Source organism: Nannospalax galili, unplaced genomic scaffold, assembly GCF_000622305.1.
Source record: "Nannospalax galili isolate Female #2095 unplaced genomic scaffold, S.galili_v1.0 scaffold577, whole genome shotgun sequence".
NCBI lineage: Eukaryota > Metazoa > Chordata > Mammalia > Rodentia > Spalacidae > Nannospalax > Nannospalax galili.
The window spans coordinates 713,700-736,269 of record NW_008340387.1 but is presented as its reverse complement, the minus strand read 5'-3'; the positions used below and the strand labels follow the sequence as shown (position 1 = coordinate 736,269).

Here is a 22,570-nt window from a genome sequence, read left to right as displayed (position 1 = left end):
TTGGTCTTTTTGAGACAGGGTCTCCCTGTAGCCCCAGTTGGCCTGGAACTCACTATGTAGACCAGACTGGCCTTGAACTCACAGATATCCACCTGCCTCTGCCTCCGAAGTGCTGAGATTAAAGGGGTATGCCACCATGCCCAGCCTTCACAACTGAGTTTAATGCCCCTGAACTAGGCACTTAAAATGGTTACGATAGTAAATTCAATGTATTTTGCCATAATAATAATAAAAAAAAGAAAGTACGATATGTGTCTTCTCTGTAGAAAATAGCTGAGTAGGAAGGACCTTGTGGAGCAGCAGGGATCTATATACAAGGCTGTACACACCCAGGGCAAGAAGGATGCAGGCTAGCTCCACTGTGGGTCGCTTAGAAAGCCACCAGAGGGTCTCTGTGCACTCTACTCCTGTGTGCCCATGGAGTCAGAGCACTGCAGTATGGGTGGAGTGACCATGGCACAGGATTTCCAGGGACTGGGATGAGGCCAGGAGACTTTGGGCTCCACCCAGGGCCTCATACTCTGATTCCAGAGAAGGTGAAGGTGTATGCAGAGGCCCTGGCCACCCTCCTGTCCTCTGAAGAGGGCATGTGCAGGAAGAGTCAGCACACAGGAAAGCAGAATTTGATTTGCATGGGGCAGGGAACTGGGGGACAAATCTTTCTGTTTTCCTTTTTATTTCTACTGTTGTGGCCTGTGAATCAATTTTTAAAAATGCAAAAATCCAAGATGCAGGGGCACACAGGCAGGAACACTGGGAATCGCCTAGTGGATCATGGCAGGATACTGGCACCTGGGAGGGGCCTAGGGTACACCTCATTTATCACATGTCATGAGGGTAGTCGGGGATAGCCCAGAGTCAGTACTGAGTCATCAGGAGGACTTGAGTTCAGTCCCTGCTTTCATCTATTAATAGCTGTGTGGTCGCCGCTGGATTGCTTAACTTCTCTGAGCTGCACTTTCCTCATGAGTCAGAAGAGAGGAGCCCTCCCATCCTGAGTCTTTTCCTAGGAAGAGACACAAAAATGCCAGTTCATCCCAGGCAGGTACAAACAGAGCAAAGAAATGATTCCACCCAAGGCCAGTGAACCAATGAGTTTATTGGGATTACTTATAAGGGCATAGGTGACTCTTGGGTAGCTGCAGCAGTCTCTCCGTTCCCCCCCCCCCCGCCCGCCCGGCCGGGGTGAGGGATCTGGAGTAAAAGAGGGATGGAAAATCCAAGTGAATGACAGGGAGTGGTACAGGACTCCAGACTTCACACTGGGATGGGCACAAGAGAGGCTCTGTGGGGAAAGAGAAGGGAGGGGAGTTGTCCATGGCATGTGGGAGCACAGTTGTCCTGAAACCTTGGAGAATGACAGAGCAGAAGGAGGAGCTGAGGAGACCCTGAGGGGCCAAGGTCCAGGGAGTTGTTTCTTGCCATGGCAGCTGTCTGTGTGGCAACCATGGCAACCCTCTCTCTTTGGAAGGCCCACAGACCTGGGTACACACACAGGGGTACAGAGAGGATTCTTCTCCTTCCTGGGTATAGCAGGAGGCCCCTGGGATACCAACAAGGGAGGTCAGTCAATCCCACTCAAGGCTTCCACAAAACCCTGCTGTCACTTGGCTGGAGTCCTGGGCTGCAAAGGTGAAGGGAACGTGGCCTGCTTCAGAGGGTCACACAGCTGGTGTGGAGGCTGGACAAGAAATCCTGTCTGCAGCGGCAGAAGTTAGAAGCAGGATGTACTGTCTGTAGACCCAGGCTCCAGGCAGACGCCTTGTCACCCTCTGACAGCTGAGGAAACTGAGGCCCAGAGCAGGGAGCTATGGTCAGTCTTCCACGGCAGAACAACAGCTTTTGGATGGAGGATGGCTCCCTTCATCCACAAAGGTCTCCCTAGCTTACAGGGGAGGACTGATGGTGACTGGGCTTTCCAGGGCCCCTGCCTAGCCTCTGGCCCAGGGTCTAACCTGCTGCACACCTACTCTTGCTACCCCTCCCCACCTTGCCAGCTCAGAGCTTCACAGACAGAAAAGGCCAAGCCAAAGAAAGCTGCTACAAAACAGCCCACTTGGCTGTGGCGGCCCTTCCCCTTTCTAAGCGGGTGGCTGTGTGAGTGGCACCTCTTTCCATAGAAAGTTTCCATTGCTTCAGACATTTGCATGATCACCACCATATACAGGCTTTGGTTTCAAATCAATGAAGCACAACAGCTTTGCAGGTCTGTCATAACTTATAGGGATGGAGGACCACCATGGGAAAGCCCTCCTGAACAGCCCTGACCCTGGTGGGCCACTCTTTACCTAGGAGCAGTTAGAACATGGACTCATGGGTTCAAATCCTGCCTCTTTCACCTATAGTTGGGTTCCTCTAAATGGGTCTCTGAGAGCTCATTTGTAGAGAAGAAGAGGTGCTAGTGCTGCCTGGGTCTGGGAGAGATCCCCATCCTTCTAAAAGCTTAAGGTGGTACCTGGCCCAGAGGCTCAATATGTGCCCACAAATGTGGACAGAGATACTTTACACCGGCCTGGCTCAACCCCCATGGCCACCCTGCACTGAGACTAACACACGGCAGCATCTGAACTCTCCTTCCTCTGAGGTTACCCTCTGTATAGCCACATAGATTGTCCCCTCACCATGCCACTCCCTGCCACAGACCCCTTAGTGGCCCCCAAATAGTGCATTCATTCTAACACTTGGATGTCCCTCACAAGCAAGCCAGGCTGCCCCAATGCCAAGCACTACTTCAAAGCTTAGATCTTGTCTGTGCTGTTCTTTCTGCTGGGCGTTTCTTTGTGGTGTGAACAAATTCAACCTGTATGAGCCCAGGCTAGCCCAGCTCATATATACCTCCTTCACATGGCCCCCCAAAATTCATGCCCCCATGAGTCCAGGGCAGCCCAGCTTACATGCCACCTCCTCCATGTAGCCCTTAGGACCTCATGCCCTCTTCCAGCAGTAATCATTAGAGCCATGTCCTCTATACTGCATCATCTACCTTCTCTGCCCCGTGTAGAACACAACGTGTACTGATGCTGTGGGTCTGGCAGGCACACCAAGCTGCCTTTGAAAACAGGCTTGAGAGGCCCGTGATTCATATCTATCTCACTCACAGATCCTTGGACATAACTGGTGACAATAGGGGTGACTAGACAGAGCTCTCAAAATTTACTACCCCTGGGTGACAAGAGAGGAGCAGGCAAGGATGAATCAACAGCCCAGTGGTATCCACATGCTCTTCAACTTGGCAGACAGAGATGTGAGTGAGGTGGGACCTCCAGGGGCTCAAATCCTTCCCTACCCAGCTTCACTGAACCCTGCAGCCCAGGACCTCACAGACCTGTGTGGTCAGACTCTGCCTCTCAGACTTGGGCTCTGGGCATTGTCCAGGCAACAGGTAAACAGAAGCCCGGGCTGACTCCTACCCCCTCATCCATCCAGGTATCACCAGGTTCTCAGCAAACACTCTGAGTCTCTCAAGCCTGTCAGCTCCTCTCCACCCTCTGCCACCTTGTCCACAAGGCCTCAGCACCTCCAGCCTCCTCCTTGAGCTCCTCATGCGATTCCCTGCCTTCTTTGGTTCACCCTCCATGTTGCTCTGAGTGCTGCTTTTGCATCAGGCTCTGCCTAGACTCCATGGTCCTTGGCCATTTCTGGTGTCTGCTGACTATCCCACGAAGGTGCTGGAGCCTCTCCCTCCTCTATGGTCCCTGACCCTTGGTGTAGAGCTGTGCTGCTATGCAGATTGTGAGGGGCTACACATTGTCTTTCTGTATACAGTGGGTGCCTGCAGGGTCAAAACAAGCATCACTGTTTGCCCTCCCCATGTCCAATGAGTACAACGCTTGGTGTGTGTCAAGGGCTGAGTGAGTGACTGACAGGGAGCACCCACTCCCACACTGGCTTGCCTTTCAGTGTGCGGCCCAGCATTGACCCACACAGACCTGACTTTCTGGACCCAAGCAACAGACAGGGCAATGTGCTAACCTGGAGACGGTCTGTCCTCCTGGACCAAGGGGTTTCCTAGGGCACCTGTGCTTCCTACACTGGGCTGAGGGCAGATGGTATCTTTGTGTTGGCTTTGAGGCCTGGGAATCTGGAGATGGGCTGAGCTCTGGGGCATCTGGGAGCAGGGGAGGGAATCTGAAGGGTGTTCCTTCACTGGCCACTCTACAGGAATGCCCGTGTCCCTGTGTTTTCCCTTGGCCTCTCAAGACTGGGTCCACCACCTTCCTTTCTTCCTATTCCTTCCACTCCACTGGCCTCCCTACCTGGCTGTCTCCACATATTGGTCTTTAACTTACAGAACTATAGGGCAGCACACAGGGTGGAGTAGGTGGGTGGACCCCATCTGACCACAGCACTGTCATGTGACTGGGAACAAATCACCACGCCCACCCGTAGGTCTCAGTTTCCTCATCCATCAACCCAACAATTTGAATAAGCCCATCTTTAAAGACCCTTCAGTTCTAAGTCCCTGCCACATGGTAGGATAATCCTTCCTAATTACAGAAAAAGCAAGCAGAAAGGACTGTGGGTCTTTCTCTGCTCTTCCTTGAAACTGAGGTGGGTCTCTAACTATGGAACATAAAAGTTCTCAACATCCTTGAAAAACTGTCCCCACGTGGTCAGCACTTTCCCTGTCCATACCTACAGGGTACTAACACCCACTTGCACGTCTCCTCTGCCTGTTGAGTTTAACAATAGGGTGACGTAGGCCTCCATCACTCATGTTACAGATAAAGTAAGGGTGCTTGTTCTAAGTCCCCCAGCTAGTATGGGGGAGAAGAGGCACTGGCCCCAGGCCACTACAGCAGTCACACAGGTGCTCTATTAGGCACTGTCCTCACTAGGTAGGCAGGATGCTTTAATCAAAAACAGTGTTTAGACTCGGGAGATGGCTCAGCATGTGAAGTGCTTGCTGCACAAATATGAAGACCTGAGTTTAGATCCCCAGCACCCACATGAAAATCCAGGGATGGCCATGCATGCCTATAGTCCCAGGGCAGGGGAGGTGGACACAGGAGGATTCAGGGACTCACTGGCCAGCCAGCCCAACTTAATCAGGGAACCCCAGGTCCCAGCAAGAGATTGTCTCATAAACAAGGTGGACAGCTCCCGAAAAACAACACCCAAAATTCACTTTTGGATTTCACACACACAGACACACAGGCACACACATACAGAGGCACACAGGTGCACACACATACACACACACACACACAGGTGCACACACATACACACACACACACACAGGTGCACACACATACACACACACACACACAGGTGCACACACATATACACAGGCATACACACACTCCTTCCATTTCATGAACTTATCCACAAGCTGCCACATATGCAGAAACAGGCAAAGGTATGAGTGCACGAGGCCACAGAAGCCATAGTGACCTTCGTGGCTAGAAGCCAGGCTCCCTCCAGGCCCCGCACTCAGAAGACAGGGAATACTGTGAGCTGGGATTCGTCCAACAGAGAAAGCCTTTATTGCTGAAGATTCCAGTCCCTTCTGTCATCGCAGACTTCCAAGCCTTTGATCCGAAGCTAGGGAGAGTGAAGCTCTGACCCACAAGGCAGGGCACGACTCCTGGTCCCCAGGCCCGGCTAGTGACAACACTCCTTCTCTGAGACTTCTAAAAGATGGTTTGACCACATGTGATCTGACCACCAAACAGGGAGGTGAGCGGCCAGAGTCTAGAAGGAAGGGCTGGAAGCCTGGGCTCCTCTTCCTCCTAGTTCTCACACTTGTCTTTGATCTTGGACTGTTACTTTAAGGACATACTGATCCTGTGCTCCAAATAATACTATGAACTCCTTCATGGTTTCCCCACATGTATGTGTGCAGCACCCAGTCTGTACAATCATTTACAACCAATGGCTTCTGACTGTCTTGGGCAAAGCTTTTTATCACCACTATAATTAAACGATTGTATAATTACTTGTTCTTTCCTTACAGAATAAAAAAATTCAGAGGAGGACCAGATCCTGTTTGTCTTGTGCTGAAGCTGTAGCCCAGCCCCTAGCACCTGATTAACAGAGAATATATGCTCAATAAATACAAGTTTAGCCATTCACTTACACTTTGACTAAGGAGAAAGGACTTGCCCCTGGGTTACAACTGCGTTCTGGTCCCAGCTTTCCCACTGCTCCTCAGATACCCTTGGCAAAGCATTTCCACTTTGGGCCTCAGTTTCTTCATCTATAAAATGGAGTATGAGCCAGACTTTCTCTATCAGATCTGTATCACCTGAGAGTCAAATATCTCCCACAGTTCTGCATCACTTCCCCACTCACCTTGCCTATCACCAGACCCTTGGATCCATGTTTCCTGGCTTCTGTCCAAGCCTGGATATATGAGAAGGTGCCCAGCAAGGCAAGGACAGAAAGGTTTCCATGCAGTCCGAGTGACACACAGCATTGTTGGAAGATGAGTTATGGCTTGTGGACTTCAGGAGGCATTTACATAAACTCTAGCCTTAAAGGAGGGAAGGACTGGCCATGGCAGTACAGGTAGCCTTTTTGCAAATCTAGACCCTTCTATCTGTTCAACAGCTCACGTATGCATGCCCAGGGTGCCAGTTATTACACACACACACACACACACACACACACACACACACACACACACTGTAGCCATGGCTGGCATGGAATTCACTATGTAGACCAGGATGACCTCAAGCTCACAAATATGCCTGCCTCTACCTCTTGAGTGTTGGGATTAAAGGTGTGTGCCACAACCAACTCAAGGGGAACAAAAATGCTTTTGTACCAGTTATTACACACACACACACACACACACACACACACACACACACACACACACCATCAGAGGCATCAGAGAAAAGAAAAGTGACCTAGAGGGGACAGGGTGGGTTTGGAGTCTGGGACAAGAGGATGCCATTCATGCCACATGCTTGCAGTAGCTTCTGCTCAGGGCTCTAAAGAGGGCTCTTGCATGCTCACCAAGGGGACTTGTGACCTATAGTAAGATCCACCCCCAGTAAAGATCAGACCCCCAGAAAGCAAGACAGAAGGCCTACAACTTTGCTTTGGGCACAGGGGATCTAGTTCCTCATCACAGTCTCAGTCCCTGGTCACTTGAGTTTGGGGACATTGCTGGGACAGGTCAACAACAGCTTCATGGATTGATACATGTTAACTTATGACCTGAGACTTCTGAATATTGGGAGCCCAAAATGTGCCTCACTGGATCTAAAATCGAGGTAACAACAAGGCCTTGAGCCTCTCTGGAGGTTCCAGGGAAAATCTGTTTCTTCATCTCTTCTAGTTTCTAGAAGATTCCCCATGTCTTGGCTATGACTTCCCTCAAAGCCATCAATGGCCAGGAGTCTGTCTCACTTTGTGTCCGGCTGATACTAGCTGTATGTCTTGTTCTACCATATCTGAATATCACATGACACCCCACACATTTATATTATTAAAATAATAATATAATACATATATTTAAAGGCCCTTGTGATCACATCAGGTCCATATGGATAATCCTGGATAACAATATTTCACAGCCAGCTGATTTCAAACTCAATTCCCCTTTGCTACATAACCCAACATGTTCATAAGTCCATGGTTAGAAAATAGATATCACTGCATATGGGGGGGCAGTCGTGGCTCCCACTCTGCATGAGAGAGCTCAAGGGAAAGGCAGCCCAGGATGAGCTAGGGAGATACACTGGGTGGGTGGGTAGTAGGAGGGCAATGACACGTGTGTGCATGTGTGAGCACACACACACACACACATACACACACACACACAATTCTGTGTGCAGCAACCATGGTTTCTCCACTATCTTCTTAGCACACATCACCCTTGCAAACTTTAATGTGTTTCCACACTGAGCCGGGCACAGGCAGTTTCCACAGCGACTGCAAGAAGCCAGAGAAGAGCCAGAAATAACCCCACTGAGATGAAAAGCCTCCCTTGCCTATGCCTCCCCTCCCCACTCACTCCACTCTGGCCCACAGGGGAGGGTCCACTGGGAGCCCTCTCCCAGGCTTGGGAAACAGTTGTCCTGAAGCCTGGCTCAAGGGAGAGGCTACAGGAATTATACCCAGAGATCAGGCTACATGGTAAGTACTCTCAATCACTCCATTCAGGGAGCGTGGAGTCTCCTCCTCAGCTGTACCTCCCTAGCAGGTCCCAACCCTTCCTTCTCTCACTCCTTGCTACCAGACACTGCAATCTGCTGGACAGAAGCCCGTGGTGCTCTGATCTTGTCCCCACAGCATAGCTGGGAATGGTCCTAGGCCTCACCCAGGGGTACTTGGGACCCTCTGAGGAGAGCAGCCAGAAGACTGCTCTCCTAGTGGGTCTCCAACTCTGTCTCTGCCCTGTACTCACCTGATTTTCCTCCTTGCCCTGGGAGACTTGTCTGGGAAGTTCAGCTCACGACTGTCCTCATCCCAAGTTCCTTCTAAGAGCTCTTGAGAGTAAATGTTACCCATGGAAAGGCTGAGCACTTATACATCACTGTTCTTTGTGGCCCAAGGAGTCCCCCATGACTGTTTAATTTCTGGTCCTCACATCCTATTCCATTAAGAAGTAAATGCTTCTCTTCTGTGCTGGGCTCATGCTAAGCATTCTCCATTGGTTCATCCAGTCCTTACTTCAGCTTCACCATTACCATCTCCATTTCACAAGAAACTAAGACTCAGAGAAGGGAAATAGTGTGTCAGGCCACACAGCACCAAATGATGTAGCCCAGGAAAGACCTGACTACGCCAGGCTCCAAAGCCTGAGGCGGAGTCACAGTGAACTGAGAAAGGAGGCACACTGGTAATCAGTGGTAGTTGCCAATGAAATATTTCCAACTTGCCCCCTGAAAAAAAGCCCAGGTTACTCAAGATTTCTTCAGTTCTGTTTCTCTGCTATATGATGGGAATTCAGTGTTTGATTTTATTTGGGTTAAAAAAATGTTGAGGGGCTGGGAAGAGGTTCTACTATTTAAAACATTGGAAGATGGCTTAGTGCAGCCACCTCATCAGACCAGGGCTCAGAAATGGAATAGAACTGTCCTAAGACAAGGCTTGCGTGGAAGCCCCACTTGCTCCTCCTTCTCATTCCTCCAGGGAAGTTCCATGGTGAGCTCCATGCAGCCCTTCTTGCTGCAACTTAGAAAACAGGGTGGTGTGCATCCTTAGGCACCTCCCTGACAGTGCCACAGTACTTGGTGGCTCTGCAGCTGACACGCTCAGGCTTCATGACCTTGTCTGCACTGGGAGGACATCTGTGTGGGGCAGGAGCTGCATCTGTGTGGATGAACGTGACAAGGCACAGACCTGCTCACTGGGATCACAGGTGGTAGTGCTGGGCCCTGAGCCGCTGCTCCAGGGAGATGGAAAGAGCTCTATATTTAGAATCAAAAGCCTCAGGCAGAGTCCCACTTCTGACACTCACCACTCTGTGGCCTTGAACTGCCCACCTGACTTCTTTGAATCTTACTCTGGGGGATAAAAATGTCTCCCCTAAGGAAAGGGTATGGGTTGAAATGAGGTAACCAGTGTGGAAACAGAATAGGCAGGTGAATGGTCTGGTCTCAGGACTCCAGGCTTCACCGGATCCCACTGTCTGAGCCTGGCTCTGTGAGGCACAGTCCCCAACCACCACAGTCCTGTTGCAGGTTGTTCAATGGACCATGCTTAGAGAAAACTGTTAGAAAGCACTCACTGTGCGTTTGCTAAAACCACCCATCTGCAAATATCTGCTGAGCTGCACATGGCTGCTGGAAGACATGGACCAGAGGAAATAAGCAATTTTCTCCAAATGCATTTCCTGTGAAGCCTAAGTGCTGGGAACTAGGTTGGGGCTTCTTGGACAGGGAAGATGATGCAATGAAGGCGCCTTCTCCAAGAAGCATTTCCCTTAGCTGGGGAGAGACCTGGTGGGAGGGCCACACCCCAAGGTACCAGGTCAAAGGCAAGGAGGGAGGCTCCAGGGAGGCAGTCCCTCAGGAGTAAGTTCCAGAGCCCATTCCTTCAGCATCTTCATGGAGACAGGAAAGACAGAACTGAAAATATGCTCATTAAATCTGCATCTGGCACCCGGCTTGGCAGGGTTGCCAAAATTCTGTAAGACTCGAATTAAATTAGCAAATTGGAAGTAGGATGATTTTAAGCAGGCATCACGGAATTCATCAGGGCCAGGTGGAAGCTGGTGGGGGAAGGGTACCAGGAAAGCCCACATCCCTAGGGGCGGGAAAGCCTGGCCATGAACAGAAACAGAGAAGAAACAAGCCAGACATGATCCACGTGACTGAGGCTCACCCTGGGGAGGTCGGGGTGACAGAGGATCCATACTGCAAGGTGGGTAGAGACAAGAAACATGGCTGGACAATGCCCAGGAGCGGGTAGCAGGATGGCAGCCCTTTCCTTACTAGGAAGAAAGGACTCTGGGGACTGCCTAGGTGAGAGGCAGTTGAGTTCTCTAGACTGGTGGCTCCACAGAGCACGCACTTGGTGGATGACACAGCCTGAGGGTGGCTGACACTGTTGCAACCACCACTGCATGCTTATGCTTACTGAGTCTGGGGAAACACTAGATAGATATGGTGGGGTGGGGCTGGCTCAAACTGTGTGGAGGAAGAAAGAACAGGCAGAAGATCCAGTCACAGGGCACTCCCTAGGTGCCAGTACCATGTTAGATATCCATCAAGTGGTATCTCATCTAGTTGTCACAATAATCCTATACTGTAGAGATCTTTGTTTTCATTTTCTTAGGCTTTCCTTTAATCTTTACTTAAAAACACACATGTGCATGGGCATGGTGGTACATGCCTCTAATCCCAGCACTTGGGAGGCAGAAGCAGGAAGATCAAGAGTTCATGGTCATCCTTGGCTACAGAGGGAGATGGAAGGAGCTATCTTACATGAGACCTCATCTCAAAACAAAACAAATGCATGTACAAATCAGGCAGGTGGTTTACTCATGTAATCCCAGGAGTTGGGAGTCAGAGGCAGGAGGGTTACTGTGTGCTTAAGGCAAGCCTAGGTTACAAAGACCCTGACTTTAAAGAACCAAAATAAGTATGTATTATACATGTGCAGCGTGCACACATACACACACACACACACACACACACACACACACACACACACACACAGACACGTTTAATGTAAGAAGTGGACAGGCCTCCGCTCCACCCTCCCTACTTCCACTCATGGTTGACTGAGCATTTTCTGAGGTAGCTTCCGTGAGCATAGACATTCATCTGCGTGTGCATAGTCACATTTAACTAAGTAGAACATTTTCTGGGTTAGAATGGGATTGTATCGCATAGAAACCTTCTTCCTGTAAGAAGTGTGTTCTGACTCTTCTCCTGTGCCAGCCCTGCAGATGTATGTCTTTCCTTGTAATGGACACAAGACATTCCATACCACAAAGCACAGTAAGTTGTCTAAGCATCCCGTGGCCAGGCATGGGGGTTGTCACCAGTTTTTCTCTGTAATAAGCAATGCCTTGCACGAGTGTCTCTCTGGAGCTGGGAGTGGCTGCATTAAGCAAGTATGATCACTTAAAATTTTCACTGAAATCAGTTTGGACTCTCAAGTCCCCTTGGCCCTTGCTAGCATTTGGTTTTGTTTCTTTATCTTTCTTTTTTTCATTATACTGTGATTTGGGGAGGGGGCATTTTAGGTGAAATAATCTCTTTTAACTTGCAATCCCTTATGTTTTAGCAGGGTAAACATTTGTCATATGTTTCATGGGCCGTTTTTGCCTTGTGAGCTACCTTCTTATATCTTTGTACATTTTAGAAACTGTTTTGCATGTGGCTGCATTTTCATTTTGCCAGTGGAATTCTTTTCACTAGTGGTAACAATGAACATGGCACTTTCTGTGCACCTGGCACGGTTCTAGGCTCCCTATCAATGACACAGCATGGAACCAGGGTCCTGTCAGGTGACAGCACAGTCAAAGTCTGTGGCCAAGGAAAGGAGGTTCAAAGACTCAGGTCACTTGTGTGAGGTCACACATGGTTAGATGAAGGTCGGGACAGAGTCTGAGGAACCTGATGGGCTAATTCCTCCATCTGCAAATGTGTTAGCTCTGAAGCCTTCTAACATCCCCTGTGTCTAACCCATAGAAAAAGAAAATCCCCCTTAAAATTCCCCTTTCTGTTATTTATCGCTTCCTTTATTGTACACACAGTCTTTAAGAGACTGGTTCTTGTACACCAGGTAAGGAGACTGAGGTTAAGTTTCTGATGAGATGAAGTCATGAACTACACTGGGAACTTGCCTGATGGTCCTGAGACACTGACATGCCTGGGGCATGCTGGAGGAGGGGACAAGGTTTATGCACTCAAGGTAGGACCAAGAGTGAGATGAGAAAGGGCTTTAAGAACAGGCTGCCTGTGCAAGACTGGGAGTAGGGTGTGGGGAGAAGCTGGACCCAGTGAGGCACCATCATCATCAAATCAAAGGCATTCTTGTCTGGCTCACAGGGCACTCTGGTTGGAAGAGCCACTACCATGAGTAAAACAGACACGCTTGTATGTAGGCAAGTACCAGGAGACCACACGTGCAAAGCAACTCCCCACAAAGGCATTTGCAGGCTTCAGTGGCATTCTTAGGTCTTTTTGAGTCCCTGAAACATCAGCATCACACGTGGATTTCTGGGTCACAGACTGGTCACTAATTTGTCCCATGATCCTGGCCACCCTCATGGTAATGAACCTGCACCATACAGTGTTCACGCCTCCTGGGGACACAGCATATAGACATGGGGGAGGGAGCGTTTGCATGCCATTTGCCACTTTTCTTCTGAGAAAAAAGAAACTACGTTAACAAAATCAGAAAAATGTGAGAAACTGACAAGCTGAAAAGCACAGGCAGAAACAAGTTTACAGTTACTGCATGCTCAGGGTATGTTTTTAGCTTTGACCTTAGATAGCTTCAGTACTTCCCAAAATGCTTTTCTGTAAAACTCTAATCCACCTTCTTAAATGCTTACATACATGTGGATGCGTGTATACATGTATGTTCTCTGATCAATCCAGCTTGAAAAGCTGCACATGACACCTACTCATACGCACGCTCAAATTCATAGCACTTATATACAATCTGGCCAATTCCAGTGTACCCCCACAACTTAAGACCCTGAGAAGTAGAAGGGCCTTTAAACCTCCCCCAAAGTAGTTGGCTATAGGATCTTCATTTTCTACCCACAACACATCTTTCCATCTGTAACTCTTGTGTTTTACAAACCTACCCTAAGAAAGGCTGGATTTTGTTATTTCACAAGATTGGAGTTTGTTTAAAACAAAGAGCCCTTGGGTTGGGGCTGTAGCTCAGTTGGTCAAATGCTTGCCTAGCATGCACAAAGCCTCGGTTCAATCCCCTGCACCTAAGATAATAAACTGGGCATAGTAGTACACACCTGTAATCCCTGTTCTCAGGAGGAGCAGAAGTTCAAGGTCATCTTCAGCTAAATAGTGAGTTTAAGGCCAGGCAGGGTTACATGAACATTAACTCAAAAACAAGCCAGCAAGCAAACAAACAACGATAACAAGAACAAAAACCAAAGAGCCCATCTTGGGATGGATATTCTACCCTTTTTAACCTCAAATACTTTCCAGGAGATTCATGCTGATAGCTTCCTACACAGTTGAACATCTTCAGTCTCACCTGTATCACAGGGAAACCCCAGATGGCCACATGCCCAGGCAAAGGTATGTGGAATGGCTCCAATCCCTCCAGAACCTGCTGGTCAGAGAGGCTAAGCTGTATGGCTCAGTGTACTGGGGGAAGTGGGCCACCATTGCTCTGAGTTCAGTGGCTTTCAATAGGAGGGTCCCCAGAGACTCACCGGAGCCAAGCCACCTGTTTTGTGAATGGGGAACCAGGCCTGAAGCCTCAGAACTGCCAGGCCCTCGTCTCTTTCCTCCATTCCAAGGGACCCCTCCCTGGGTCTAAGTGATTTCTAGCACCAAAGAAAAACAGATCACCTCTGCCCTCTTCCTTCACTGTTCTTGTATGTTCTCCTGCCTACGTACTACCGGCTGCTGCAATTCAGTCATAGGACAGAGCTCTGCAGTAACACTCGACATCCACCTGCCAGTTATAGCAGAAGGAGCTGGTGAATTTTCACCACACGTACAGGGCAGACTCGGGACAGCCAGAAAGATGGGTGACATAGTAAGCTGGACACTCACTGGCTCCACACTTCCCAGGACGGCATCATAGCATTCATTCAGTACTGTGGTGCAGGCACTGGCTTGCCACTGCTTCTCCACGTGCTGGTGCTGCTCTCGGTGCCCTGCTGGGGTGGCCAGCAGGTCAAAGAGTCAAATGCTTATGGGTCTTTTATGACTTTTCTGAGTAACCCCAGGAAGCCAGGTGGTAGAAGTATATGTATATGACTGACTGATTGATTGACTGGTCTATTCATCCCCCTCTGTGTGTGTTATGTTTACGTATATATGCGTCCACATCTATGCAGGTACACAATGCACATGAGTTCTAGTACATGTGAAGACCACATACCGTTGACATTGGGTGTCTTCTTTTCTCACTCTCTGCTCTCTATGGAGTCAAGGTGTCTCACTGAGACTGGAGCTCACTGATTTGGCTAATAGAGCTAGTCAGCTTGTTCTCAGGGATCCCCTGTCTCTGACATACAAGAGTTGGGATTATAGACAAGCCTGCCTGGTTTTTATATGGGCTCTGGACATCCAAACTCTGGTCCTCATACTATGGGCAAGAGTTTCATCTATTGAGCCAGCTCCCAGCCTCTCATTCATTCATTTGTAAGTCAGCTTTTCATTTGGGAAAATTTGTGATTATTCAAAAGAGGTCTCATGTACTCTCTACCCAGTGAAGTTCACATCTTGCATAACATGGTACACCTATCAAAATGAAGACACTGACGTTGGGATTTGAGTAGTGGCCCAGAGCCAGAATTTCATTTCATGTTTTATGGTTTTTCACCAATGACTCTTTTCTGTCCCAAGACCCAATCCAGGACAATACCTGGCATGTAGTTACCATGTGTTCTTAGTCTCTGGGTTTACTGCTGCTTTCAGGAGATGGGGACCACCGTCTGCCGCATTCAGGGATGAGGGGATGGGGTGGAGTTCCAGCATCCTGTGGGCAATAAATCCCAGCTTGGGGTCTACTCTGTCTCTCACTGTGACATGGCCCTGGGCTCTTCACTCCTCATCCAAGGCTCTCAGCCTCTAAGTTTGCAGAGTAGCAGTAATCCCTCTACCTCACTGGAGGTCTGAAGGAGATGGCAAACAGGCATTGACAGTCTCACAGCTCAGTCTGTTGGCGGTTCAGTCATTACCATCAATGTTATTATACAGTTGTCATAAAGGGGACTCCATGTTCTGTATCCAAAGCAGGACAGACATCAGTTTGAGCTGCCTGGCTGAGCTAACCATGTCAGCTCTATTGGAGACGTTCCAAGGGTTTCTGTTAACCCCACGGAGAAGGAAAATCCCCCTGGAGTTAGCCTGTCCAGGTCTATGCTCCTGCAGGGCTATACACGACCTTCCACAGCCTCCCCCATGAAGGAGCCTGGGAGTGCCCTGCCCCTGGCATTCTCCTTCATGCTTGCTGTATTTTGCTGTAGCCTTCTTACCCTGCTGGACCTGTTAAGTTACACCTTCTTGCCTTCCCTGGTTCATGTGCTTCCCTCTCTCCCAGGATAAGCGTTAGGAGAGTAGAGAGTATCATCTGTGTGCACTGCTGTACCCATACCTTGAACAGTGCCTGACACTTCTGGTGGTACTCAGCAGGCATGGGAACTCAAGTGACTGGTGGCACAGTTTGACTTAGTAGTTTCCTGACTCCATGCTGGTCACCTGAACGTAGCTCTTCCCTCCTCTAAGCACACTGAGTTCGTATAAGAGGAGAATTGAATTGTAAGCAGGTGACTCAGAGCCTTGTGGACTTTCTTTAAGAAAAAAAAAAGTAATATAATTTCATGACATTAACATCCCTTCTGCCTCTTCTCTCCTCTGAGCAACTCTGCCAATTAGAAACCACAGTACCATCCACATCCAGGGCTTCTGCTGGCCTCTCTCATCAATCCAATAGAGTCCTGGCAAGGAGAGCCTGGAAACTCTCTGCATGCCAGCCTTCTCCTTCACTGGAGCCCCTCCCTGTAGTACCTGCACATCAAAGGCCCATGGAAGCTCAGAAGCAACAGAAGGAACCTATAGATCCCCACAAGGGTAGGGGACCTGAGTGTCAGAGAGAGGAAGGAGTTGCAGAGGACACAGCAACTTCATAGCAGATCCATTAGAAGCCCAGGATGCCCTACTCTGCAGCCTGGCCCTGACTTCTCAACACTGAGAGTCTTCCAGAACAGGATGTTGATGTGAGAAAATAATGTGAGTATTGAAAGCAATGGTGTTTAACCAGGTAGACAGTGGCTGTCACCAGAGGGCTTTTAACAGCAGCATTCTAAGTTCTAATTCTAAATCCCTGGTGCCTAGGGATTCCAAATGTTTCTTATGAAATCTGTTCATCATTTCAGGGAATATCTCACCTTACAACCCCAGAGTCCTTCCAACTCTAAGATGTTCAACAAAGCAACAATATCTTTGATCATCCACAAAGCTCTCCAAGTTCACCTTTCACCAGAGAGCTGCTGCTTACACCCTTGAGCTCCAATCTGATAGTCTGCCTACACCTGACCAGCCTTGGATACTTGAACTTGACCAGCGATGGGCAAAGATGACTCTCCCAGAGCAGCAGCAACCAGAAGAGCAGGGCTCAGAGCCAGGCAGAGCACAAAGCAGGAAAGGGGCTGGGAGCCAGCACGCTATACCTCCGCCTCACTCAGACTTCCTAGTGCCCTGTGTGAAGGTGTCACAACCACATTTTAGGTAAGCAAAAAGAAAGAGAGGACTTAGGCACACAGCAAAGTCCTCAGTGACTAAGTGGCATCGCCAGTATCATAAGGGCTCCCCTAGGTAGAGAAGTCCTTGTTTTTTGTCAGATGCCCTGAGAAGTGCTCAGGCAGGGTAGGGTCTGGTGGGGTGAAGTCACCAGAGAGAACCCATTGTAGAGATGAGTAAGCTGATACCTGGAGAGAAACAGCACCTTGCCAGGGACCATGAGAATCAAGGATTTGCTCAACTTGAGATCCTAGAGGATACAAGTTATCTCCTAGTGCTTGGCCCAGAGCTGAGACCACAGAAGGGCTCAACCCACTACAGAATACACCAACAAATGACAGAGGGCTGTAGACAAGTCAGGTGTTTGCTCTCAGCTGACACCCTTTTCGGCCTCAGGACCAGTAGACTAGGCTGATGTGGGTGAGTAGAAGCCCAAACTCAACATGGGTCCCTCAGCCTCCCCTCGGCCTCTCTGAACCACTGATGGATGCCAGGCAAGGGAAGTGATGCAGGCTCAGTACTCCTACAGCCTCAGCTCTACACCAGAGTCTTGAGATCTGCGAAGATGAGGGTGGAGAGGACATGAGGGTCATGAAATGTACTCTCCTCCCAAGGCTGTCATGTAGGGCAAACCCTTTTGCAGCAGCTAAGACATAAAGAATGCAGTTTTATGATTATTTTCGTAACAATGGTGGGAACATTGTGGCTCACTGTTCATCTTCTCTCTCAGGCACAGTCATCTAGTAACATGTCTGACACTGGGAGTCTTCTGCGCTCCATATGATCACTGTGATGGCTCATCTTCATTGTCAACTTGAGTGGATTTGGATTTACCTAGGAGATATACTCCTAGGAGTGTGTTTCCAGAAAGGATTAACTGAGGATGGAAGACCCAACCTGAATGTGGGTAGCACCGTCCCTTATGCTGAGTCCTAGCCTGAATAAAATGGAGAAAGTGAAAGCAAGCTCTAGTCAGTCTCTCTCTCTCTCTCTCTCTCTCTCTCTCTCTCTCTCTCTCTCTCTCTCTCTCTCTCTTTCTCCCCTCCTCTCTCCCCCCTCCCTCCTTTCTTCCCTCCATGCCTTGTTATCTCTCTCTCTCTCTCTCTCTCTCTCTCTCTCTCTCTCTTTCTCCCTCCTTCTCTCCACCCTCTGGATCCTGATCTGCCCAAAGGTAAGCAAGCTCCTGCCACCACAGCCTCCAGTTATTCCTGCCAGCAGGCTCAAACTGTGAGCCCAAACCAACCCTTCCTCCTTGAAGTTGCTTCTGTGCTGTTGGTCACAGCAGATGAGAAAAGCACCTGGTACAGCCACCCTGCAGCTCAGTGCAAGCACTCCCCCAACCCCCACAGCCTGCGGAGCTGAGGTTGGGGGCGGGGCATGGACAAGGTCCCAGCTAGGACACAGGAGGTGCAAACTAGAGCCTGTGGAACTAAGCTCATGTGGCTGTTGTGTGCCTGGGATACTGGGACTGGAGATAGGAGGCAGATAGAAGGCCTGCCTGGCCTCCTGAGTATTGGCTTCTCTGCTGTGTGGGACATGGAGCACCAGGGCCAGCTCCACGTACCCAGATGTATGACCAGAGGCTCTGAACTAGATAGACATTGGAGACAGAACTTGCCACAATGCAGTTAGAGGCCCTCAGGTGACAGCCATGGTTCTCCTGGTTTAAAAACATTACTCAGATCATTTTCTCACATTCTACACCCTCCTCTAGAAGATTTCAAATGTTTCTTGTGAAATATGCTCATAGCTTCACTAAGAATATCATGCCTCAAAACCCCAGAGACCTTCTAACCCTGAGATTTTCAACAAAGCAACAGTGTCTTTGATCATGCACAAAGATACAGGAGAGGCTTGGTTTTATGAATTGATTTAATGAAAAAGACTTTGGAACTCATGGTTTGGTCCTGAGTTTGAATCTTTGCTCTGAACTTACTGTGAAACCTTAGGTAAATCAATGCAACAGGACACACGCATATATATAAAAAGCCTACTGTGGACTGGTGCAATGGCTCAGTGGGTAAAGGAGCTTGCTGCTAAAGCTGGTGACCTGAGTTTGATTCCCTGGGACCTATAGGTAGAAGGAAAGAATTAACTTCAGCAAGTCATCCTCTGACCTCCACATGCACACAGAGTAAATAAATCTGACTTCTTCACCTGGAAGATGAGAACCAACAGTTCCTAAGTGCCTATTCCATGCCAGACCCTTGATATGTGGTGTGGGTTCTCACTTCACCCCACAGAGAGCCTCAGGAGGTCAGTTCTCCTGAAACTAGCTTTGCAGCTGAAGAAGCAGGGTCGCAGGACCATGAGATAGCCTGGGTGGGCCTGCAGCAGCAGCATGTGTCTGAGCTCCCCTTCCCAGGCTGCCCCCCTTGGCAGATCAGCCCATAGAGCTCAGGGGATAATAGGAGAGAGTGCTCTGCAGCCGATCAAGAGCTGCACAGATGCATGACATCATAGTTATTAATAATGGAAGCCGCACAGCCAATCCACTATCTGTCCAGATGGACCACCTGAACCGCCTACACAAAGCGCGGGATTCTACAATGGGGTGGCAGGGAGGCACCCCAGGAGTGCCACCTTCTCAGCATGACTTGGGTGGGGTGGACCAGGTAAAGGAGCCAGACCTCTGAGACAGCCTGGTCCCCAAGCACCACATGCCTGCAGTTTGGCCTCTGTGAAGGAGCCCAGATGACAGGAAGGGCCCAGATCGAGCAGCAGGCTCCCTGAGAAGATGCTAGTGGGGAGAGCATGGGCAGTGGCCAGCTGTTATGTGGTCCCTTGGTGTCCCCCAGCCTGGCTTCCTCTGGCTGCAGGGTCCTAACTGTTGCTACTCTGCCTGGCATCTTCTCCTGAAGCTTTCAGCACTGCCACTTTTCCATTGCCTGGGTCTCAGGACCAATGTCAACTCAGAACTCCCAGGTCTCAGGTCTTCTGTGCTTTCTCCTAACATGGCTCCAGACATGCCCTAATCCCTTGACTGCCTATTTGTTTCCACAGGGCCACCAGAGCCACACAGCTTGATCTTGCCCTTTGCTACTCATCATCTATCTTCCCATCTGAATGTAGGCTCCTCAAACAAAGGGATTAGACAATTTTAGCTGGAGTCCCTAGGATGGCGCCGAGGATCGTCCAAGCCCTGAACAAACACTGGGCGCGTCCCCCAGGGATGCTGGCTTGGGTAACAGCTATCCTTGAAGCCAGGACACTCCCTCTCTGATATGCCATTCTGTTAGGTACTGAGGTCTTTGCCACCACAGTGCTTTTGACAGTTGATTAAAACAAACAGGACAGCACACCCTAGAGCTGTGCTATCCCTTCCCATGTGACCAAATAGCAGCTGGACAATATGGGCAGCTCTGGGCAGAAATGGATGAAAGTGGGAAACCCTGAGGACACAGGGAATTGGCTCACACCCTCGAGGGCTTTCTATTCACTCAGGATGCATCTTGGGGAGCAAGTGTGGGCACCCTGCCAACTCTGGGGCCATGGGGACAAGGGAGTTCTCTGATGAGTGACTCTTGGCTATAGTCTGGAGCACAACCGGATGGATGTGTATGTCTAAGAGTGAGTACGGGTGTAGGAGCAGATATGTGAGTGTGAACAAGTGCACAGGGTGGAGCATGGGGAGTGAGTGTGAACACTGGGTAGGATGGGGCATATGTGAATGAGTGGACAGGATCAAGTGTGTGGGCATGTGAGACTGCATGTACAAGTGCAGGGTCCATGTATAGAAGTGCTGGGTGTGTAGCAGTGCACAGGTGTGTATGAGGCAGAGACTTGGTGCCATCACTGAGCTCATGGTCACTCTAGCTTGCATGTCTGCTTGAACTTTACACGCTGGAGTTCCAGAAACAATGAGCATTCCATAGGTACCTGATGGTCACTCAGTTCATCCACCAATTAATCATCCAAGTCTTAATGCTTTCTGAGTACACTCTGCAGGTGTTCACATAAAGCAGCAAGCAGAAGAGAATTTTTCCAACTTCTGCATGCAATTCAATGACATGAGAGCGCTGGATCGGGAGTCTGGGTTCTCTGTTTTACCACCAACCCCTGGGGTGATCTCAGGACAATGTTTAGCTATGTGATCTCAGATGAGCCAGCCGCTAACTGCTCAGAGTGCTGCTGCTTTATTCTCCACCAGAAGAGGGTAACTAGAACTTAACTCTCAGTTTGTATCTATACAGCACCAAATCCACTTTACAGGAAGCCTCTGAAACAGCTTCCTTCCAGAGCTAGCCCATGTAACTTGAAAAGGGCCTGGGGCCAAGGAAAGAAATGCTGGATTTGACAAAGTTAAACAGGTTCTTGTATTGCAGGAGTTTTCAGAGCCTTTAATTTGCCAATATGGGTTGTGACTGGCCAAATAAAGAGCTTGCAGAAACCGCCAGACTTACTCAAACAGGGAAACCTTAACTCTTGGAACAGCCTTCAGAACTAACGTTCCATGGAACACACTGGGCAATCTGCTAGCCAGCACAAAGGACACTTGTTACTGTCGGCTTCTCTGCAGATGACAGACCAGGAACGGTGTTCTAGGTCACAGAACAGAGCAGTGACAAATGCTAGCCCAGAAATCACCCAATCCACAGGAACTCACATGTGTGCAGGGCTTCACAGTTATAAAACACTTTGACTTATGGGCTCCAGATTCTTGTTGGTGGACACTCATTCCCATTTCCCAGATGATAAAAGGACAAAGTGAACATGATTAAGAGCTGGGTGAGCAGTTGTACTGGGCCTAGGACTTGCCGCTACCTGTTTTCCTTTATGGCCACCATCAAACCATCCACCAATACAGTGTTTTTATAGATAAGCAATTGTGGCCACTATGCAGAAACTCTGTGAGAAGTCAAGGCTGCCACCTGCAGCCACCACCAGTCTTGTCCCAAGACAAGCACTCTGGACTTGAGAAGTGGGTAGTGCTTCTAGAACCACCCATGGAGCAGGGCTCTGAAAACATCAGTCTGTGAGGCAGGATGGCTCCTTGCCAACGGCCACAGGCTCCCTACCATGGCAGGTATAGGCCCCTAAGGTGTACCACCGCCCCCCCCTCGCCTCAAGTGCCATTCTGCCAGGGGAAGGAAGTGCCAGAGCAAAGCTCTTTTCCCTCACTCCCAGTGAGCACAAGAAGCTCTGACAGTCTGGCCTCCAGGGGGAAGTGCGGCCAGGACTATCAAACCCACTGAGCAGTTCCCAAAGGTGTGTGGATCCCTGGCAGGTCCCTGCGATGGGCGACGACGGTAAACGCAGGACCCAAGAGTCTACTCACTGCAGCAGCGAATGGGGCTGTGCCCAGGGACAGTGGGAGCCAGAGGGGTGTGCGGACGCGGGAACGCTTGTCACCCTAGGGTGATGACAGAAGTAGTGTCTGGGAGACGCTAGCACAGAGCGCGTGCACCAGCTCAGAGTCCGGGCCACTGGCACCCAGGGATGGGGAACAGTTGGAACTGACGCGCCCACCCGCGTGCTCCCGCCAGTCCCTCGGCCACTCATGGGCTCGGTGCTGCCGGGCTCCGGGGTGGCCAGGGCCGGAGGGCACGCGGGGCGCTCGGTGCTTACCTGTGGATGGCCACGGCTCGGGGCTGGACTGCGCCGCGCTGGCCTGGACTGCGCTGGGTTGCGCCGCGCTGGACTGGGCTGCGCTGGGCTGCGCTGGGCTGCGCCGGGCTCGGCGCCCGGCCTCCGGCGGCTCGGCAGCG

At 49.9% G+C, this 22,570-nt stretch overlaps 1 protein-coding gene across 6 annotated transcripts in view; it reads right to left on the bottom strand.

Annotated features, from left to right (window-relative positions):
* The window catches only part of Hivep3 (human immunodeficiency virus type I enhancer binding protein 3), a 472,744-nt gene that overhangs the window by 77,116 nt on the left and 373,058 nt on the right, over positions 1 to 22,570 (bottom strand). The window contains exon 1 of one of the 6 annotated variants that reach the window (XM_029564636.1): positions 22,431 to 22,535. The exons of the other annotated variants lie outside the window; for them this stretch is intronic. The gene's annotated coding sequence lies outside the window, so the exon portion shown is untranslated. Of the gene's footprint in view, positions 1 to 22,430; positions 22,536 to 22,570 lie in introns of those variants that run through there. 6 annotated transcript variants of the gene reach the window in all.